Raw genomic sequence first — 6,045 nt, 5'->3', positions numbered from 1 at the left:
ATGCTGTAGTAAAACTATTCCAGTCCATGCCCTACATGATTCCTCTCACTTAGCTGAAACATTTGTGAGCAAAGAATGATACCCTTCTCATCCTGTTCCTTCAGAAATATATGACAAACTCTATTGTTATCAAAAGTGCAGGTTCAATCCTGTCATTATCTCACACACTGTGCAGTAAATATTGTGACTAAGAGTTAACAGTGTGTCAACAATGATCATCTGTAAGTCCTGTTGGGATGCTTTGTGTGAACTCAGCCAGGTTGTCAGCCGCCTTCTTCAATGACAATGCAGCAACTACCCTGAATAATCATTTTTTGTCACTGTATAATACAGGTGAAAAATGCAGGTGAACAATATTTTACACGCACAGATATGTAACTGATTATATTACAAAGAACTGCAAGAACAAGACATTTATTTTTCTCTTCTAGGAATTTGAATGAGGAGATCTCATTACCCAGAATCAGAATGTGTCTGGCTTGGTGAATACAATGACAAATGGATTCTTCAAATCCCTAATCCACAAGCATTTCAGAGAGAGAGATGGTTCAGCAGCACAAGAAAGATGTAGTTTTCCGGGAAGTCTCCTGACTCAACTCCTATCCTGTACCTGGCAGTGATTCAGTAGCATGGCAGTAATAATTGATCAAAAACATACCTCTGTTAGCAAACAGGAGGAAGCTGGGCAGCAGCACCAGGATGGACTCTGTGAGTGCCAAGGTGGGTGGTCACACCTGGTCAGGGCTGTGAGACTGGTGATTCAGGCAAGGTGGTCAGGCTTGCAGAGGGAAAATCTGAATTGTCTGACACTGTGTGGTGATAAAGGAGGATGCACAAGGAGGATGATAAACTTGACGGGCACTTAACAGGGTAAAAATGAGAGAAAACAGTGCTTCACTTCTATTTCTCTAATTGGTGCTTTACTTACCTTTTCCTTTAGACTGAATACTTTGTATAAGAGAAAGCACCAACTGCAGCACTGAAACATAGTGTGTTTATGCTGTGTTAGTTACTGTTACAGACATTGTGTAATATGGTTTGGAGAGAAGATGGATTATCAGCAGGTAGCCAGCAACCTGGGGAGAGTTTCTTGAGCTTTGTGTGCTTCCATATGCATCTCCTCAACTCCAACCCGATTTGCTGGGGCTTTGGAAAAAAAGCTTGACTGTGCTCAATTTATGAAAGAGATAGTGACATCAGGACAAAAATACTTGATCTGTGTAATTCCTGAAGTTGGGGATTACTTACAGGATATGGCTAGGGCATCAATAAAAATTCTAACAAACAAGTGTAAAACTTTTATCACAAGTCTGTCATTAGGAACCCATGGAACTGCTTGTACTTTCAAAAGTGTGGACTGACTCACAACTTCAGCCGCTTTCTTCTTCCTGCTTTTATTTTGTGAATGGAATAGAGCTATGTTGTTCTGGCTTTGTGGAAATGTTTCTACTTGCCTGAATTGGTAATCATAGAATTACAGAATATCCTGAGTGAGAAACTGACCCACAAGCATCACAGAATAGAATATCGTGTTTTGGGAGCGACCTATGAGGATCATTGAAGTCCAGCTCCTGGCCCTGCAGAGGACCGCCCCAAAAATCACATCATGTGCCTGAGAGAATTGTCAAAATGCTTCCTGAATTCTGTCAGGCTTGGTGCTGTGATACTTCCCTGGGGAGCCTGTTCCAGTGCCCAATCACTCTGCTGAAGGACTTTTTCCTAATAACTAACCTAAACCTCTCCTGACACAGCTTCATGCCATTCCTTTGGGTCATGTCACTGGTTACCAGAGAGAAGAATATGCATAAGAGACTAGTAGGATGAGTCAGCTACTTTCTGTGTCTTTTATTTGAAGTTATTTTAAATGATCAAATCTCTGCAAATGGATAAGCCATCAAAATACAATTAAATGGGAATGAAAATTTTCTGTTAAATGCCTCCTCTCTCGCCACTCCAACCTCCTGATTTGAGGTTCTTTCCTATCAGTCAGATCCCTGCACCAATCAGTTTGTGGTCACATCCCTCCTATCTCTGAGTGCCTCATTGGGAGAGAATAATCTGCCCAAATTATCCTAAAGAGAGATTATGGTTTCACTGATTAAACTCCTTGGGGTAGTGTCCACCAAATCTTATGACTACAATTGATGATTAGTTTCAAGCATAGTCCCAATGGCAAAAAAGGCTTCTTCTGCCAAATTTGGTTAGTTTTCACAGCTGAAACATTTGTTGATGACTTGTGTGTGTGAATAGGTCTTGTTGGTGAGCTATCTCCTCAAACATCTTGGTTACATTTGTCTTGTTGCCAACTTCTGTTGACAGCCTTTTGGAGGAAGGAGAGGATGTCATGAATGCGAAGTATGTCTTCATTTGTTAGGTCTTTTTTTTTTCCCAGCACATGGATCTAAAATGGCCCCACTGTCTTGTTGCTGTAACTTAATTGCATAGATCAGTTCACATTAATTTTCTGACCCTAAATGTAGCTTTTTTCCCCTGTCTGTACTTTGTAGAGATTTGGGCTTCGGGGAGCTCCTTCCCTACTGCTGGAAAAATCGACTTATGTTCACTAAGTTCAAAAGAGGACCTTGGCTTCCAGCCAGATGTGCTGATCTGTGGGGCATGTCTGGGTGTATGAAGCATGACCACTGAGAAGAGGATGTCACCTATGGGCCTGTGTTTGGAAAAGAGTTGTAGGAATGCTACCAACAAGCAGCTCTTGGGGCCAGCCATGTCTGTGCAGTGCTCTTGGGTGTATGTCCACTCTCTCTTAAGCAACTGAGTGAGCTCTGAGAAAGACAGATGGGTGTTGTGCTGCGTACATCACTTCCCAGACATTGCCCTGTCTGAAATCCCACAGCTTCTGTGGACTTTCCTTTCAGCGTAACTGTTGCTTTGTCTGAATAAGCAGCAACAGCATCTAAAGAAGCAATAGATTTTGAGACAACCGGAGCAATCATTCTTTGATCCCTGGCAAGCCCCGGTGGCTTGATTATTATCCAATGAAAGGAGCTGATATAAATGAGTTTTCAGGAGTAGGGAACCCAAAAGAGTTCAGGCTGGAGGAAGATTAGAGTGAAGGGTGAGAGGGTGCACCCTGCTCCCAGGATAATGAGGTCAGTCATGAGCAAGCCACAGGGTCCTCTCAGAGCCCACCACTTTACAGGACTCACATGCATTTTGTAGGAGCAGGCAGGAATGTTTCTTTCCATAGACCTCTGTCCCCTCCTTGGAAGCTGATCAAACACTTTTAATAAAAACCACCATTTGACTTTTAATGTTTTTGTACTGATTAAGAACATTGACTTGGCTGACTGAACAAGGGAACCAATTGTGGCTCAGCTGCTTTATGTTGGAAAAGCTTTGATCGGACTGAGTGGGAGTTTAAGGTACTCTATAAAATGAATTTTGGTGATAAGCTTATAAACTGAATTTGAACCTTGCACAGGCTCCAGAGGGAAGGAATAAACAGCTCAATTTGTATTCTCTAAAGATACACACCAAGCTTTCCCTTTAACCTTTGGGTTTATTACCTTGGGGGTCAAACTGTTTCTTAAACTGTTTGAAATTATTTGTCCAGATTAGCTGTCCATGCTGAAGATGGAGGGCTTTGAGGATAGTTCCCAAGAGCCCTGAAGCCAACTATAATGAATGAGTTTGATGTTTTACTCAGAGGAAAAAAGCTGAATGAGTTATAGGGCTGATAAATAGCCCCAGTTCATTCACACAAAGTTAAGGACAAAGTGCTTATCTTAATCCCTACATGATATTGTTAGAATAGTTTATTTCAAGGGCATTCCTGTCAGAGATCTTCCCTCCCTCATTACTTATCAGTCTCTATAGTTATATACAGGCAATTAGAAGACATGAGTATTGGACAGGAAACTCCGGAGACCATGTAGGATTCATCTCAACTTTCTGCTGAAGCTGTGACCTAACTTGCAGGGGAGCAAGTGGAAGCAAGCTCAGATAGTCATCCTGTGAAATCCTCTGTTCCAATAAATCTGAGGAGGGTGTACATGCATAGGCATCAGTCAGAAGAATCTGATAACTAGTCAAAAAATTATTCATCACCAGTGGTGTGTGCAGCATGGATCTTTGCACAGCCATTATGGAGAGTCCAAAGGTGCTGCAAACCCAGGGACAAAGGATTTGCACATCACAGCAGTGGTGTGGTCTTTGCCCAGAAGAGATTTTCTTTAGAAGGCAAGGTTGTGATCTGTCTGAACAGATGTCTAAATATTTTATCAGACGAGTTACACCACTGATGTATAAGTCTCAAAACTGTAGGAAAAGTGACTTTTGTTTGCATTTTTTCAAGGTGGAGGGGGGAAATGAAAAACCTGAAGTCTGGCTCTGTGATGGCCTTCTGTATGCCTGTGGGCAAGTCACTCCCACTGTCACGCTGCTCCGGAAGTCTCCCCATGTCTACTCCAAGAGGTAATTGCCAAGAAACAGTAGCACTTTGAGCTTCTACAGTCATTCCTCCTTCCCAGCTTCAAACCAAATCCACTTTATTTATGATAATAATTGGAATATTTTTTTAAACTTAGAACTACAGTTTGTGCCCTAAGTATGTGCATCTCTCTCTTCCTCCCTCCCAATGACTTCTACCCTGATACCTAACTTCAGGTAAGTGTAGAGGCCTCAATGTTGTCACAGTTACACTAAATTTCCATAAAATTGGGAGAGCACATAATTCAAATTCGCTTCTACTGAGAGAGAAGTCTTACCAGATATCAGAGGGGAAAGGGAAAGAGGGACAAAGAGAAAGACATAAGAAACAAGTCTTCATTTGCTCATTCTGTTGTACACACTCATTTTGCGTTTTTGTTTTCTCATGACTCATCATTCTCTAAACCTTACTTGGGATTTGAAGTGTAAATTAGTATATTAGCAATGAAAAATTCATCTCATTAGCCCATAGTTGCTCTCAGCAGTGTATCTGGAAAGGCCTAATGCTCACCTGGTATTGACTCTCCCCCCATGGCAGAGGTAGAATTTAAGTAGCAGGGACACTGAACATGCCAAGAGAACAAGTCTGCTAGGAGGTGGAGCAGGTCTGTTCATCGACCAGTTTCACATATGCTAAGGGAATGCAATAATATATGTCTAAATTGGAGACAAATTGCCAAAAACTTATTTGTGAACTAGGGTCCCATTTCTTGGAGTAAATGTCTTCTGCCTCCACTACCTTTGCCTGTATAGAAATAACTATGGGGAAAAGCATCACAAACCACCAGTTTCTGCAAGTCTTTTGAGGGCCTTTCTTCACATACTCCCATTCAGGAATCATAGACTCCCTGAACACTTGGTTTCCAACAGAATAGCTTTACTCTCAGCCTGCTCTCTTCATCACACATTATTTTATTCATCTGCTGTAAAATATCAAGATTTAATTGGCAATCTGGCTCTAGTTTATTAATATCTCCTTGTGCATGGGAAGAGACCTTGAATTCTATGTACTGATTCTCAATCAATGTCAGCTTGATATTAACTCAATGTTATTACATTATTGATTTTATTCATCCCAAGAGCTACATCAATTTATCATGGAATTTACACTTCTTTAACAACCAACACAAATCAAGATCATTTGTTAGGCTTGCAATGTAGACTAGAAGGTTTTTGGAATCTGATCTCATTTTTCTTTACATTTGTTTAGATTTCCAGTTAATCTGAATTCCTATCTTGCCCCTTTGAACTCATAACCAATTGTAAATACTTCTGATAAATCTCCATGCTAAAAACTGTATTGCGACATAGTTCTTAAAAAAATAAAAAGGAAAGAAAACCAACTGCCAAATACCCTGTCCCTATGATGTGCTGATGTAACTGGTTCAGGGAAACAAATGGTCAGGTTCTTTAAGTTACACAGTGGCTGATGAAAATTATAAAATCTGTAACCTCAGTCATGCATTTGGTTCTGCTATACAGTATAACCATTTGCAGTTTTAACTCATGTCTTGAAGACCTGTAGCAAATAAGACATAGCAATGTCTGTTCCCATTGCATTTTACTGGCTAACTTATTTGGAACAGATGAAGAAAT

The 6,045-nt window shown here is 40.8% G+C and overlaps 1 long non-coding RNA gene across 1 annotated transcript; it reads left to right on the top strand.

Annotated features, from left to right (window-relative positions):
• The first annotated feature begins 700 nt into the window (after positions 1 to 700).
• Positions 701 to 4,588, top strand: LOC115307770. Its single transcript, XR_003916136.1, has 3 exons — positions 701 to 720; positions 4,316 to 4,434; positions 4,548 to 4,588. It is a non-coding gene; the product is annotated as an uncharacterized LOC115307770 (long non-coding RNA).
• Positions 4,589 to 6,045: the final 1,457 nt, after the last annotated feature.

This window comes from Manacus vitellinus, unplaced genomic scaffold (genome assembly GCF_001715985.3).
Source record: "Manacus vitellinus isolate BGI_N305 unplaced genomic scaffold, ASM171598v3 scaffold_4_pilon, whole genome shotgun sequence".
In the NCBI taxonomy this organism is placed as follows: domain Eukaryota; kingdom Metazoa; phylum Chordata; class Aves; order Passeriformes; family Pipridae; genus Manacus; species Manacus vitellinus.
The sequence above is the reverse complement of the archived record's forward strand: the minus strand, read 5'-3'. Positions and strand labels throughout refer to the sequence as shown.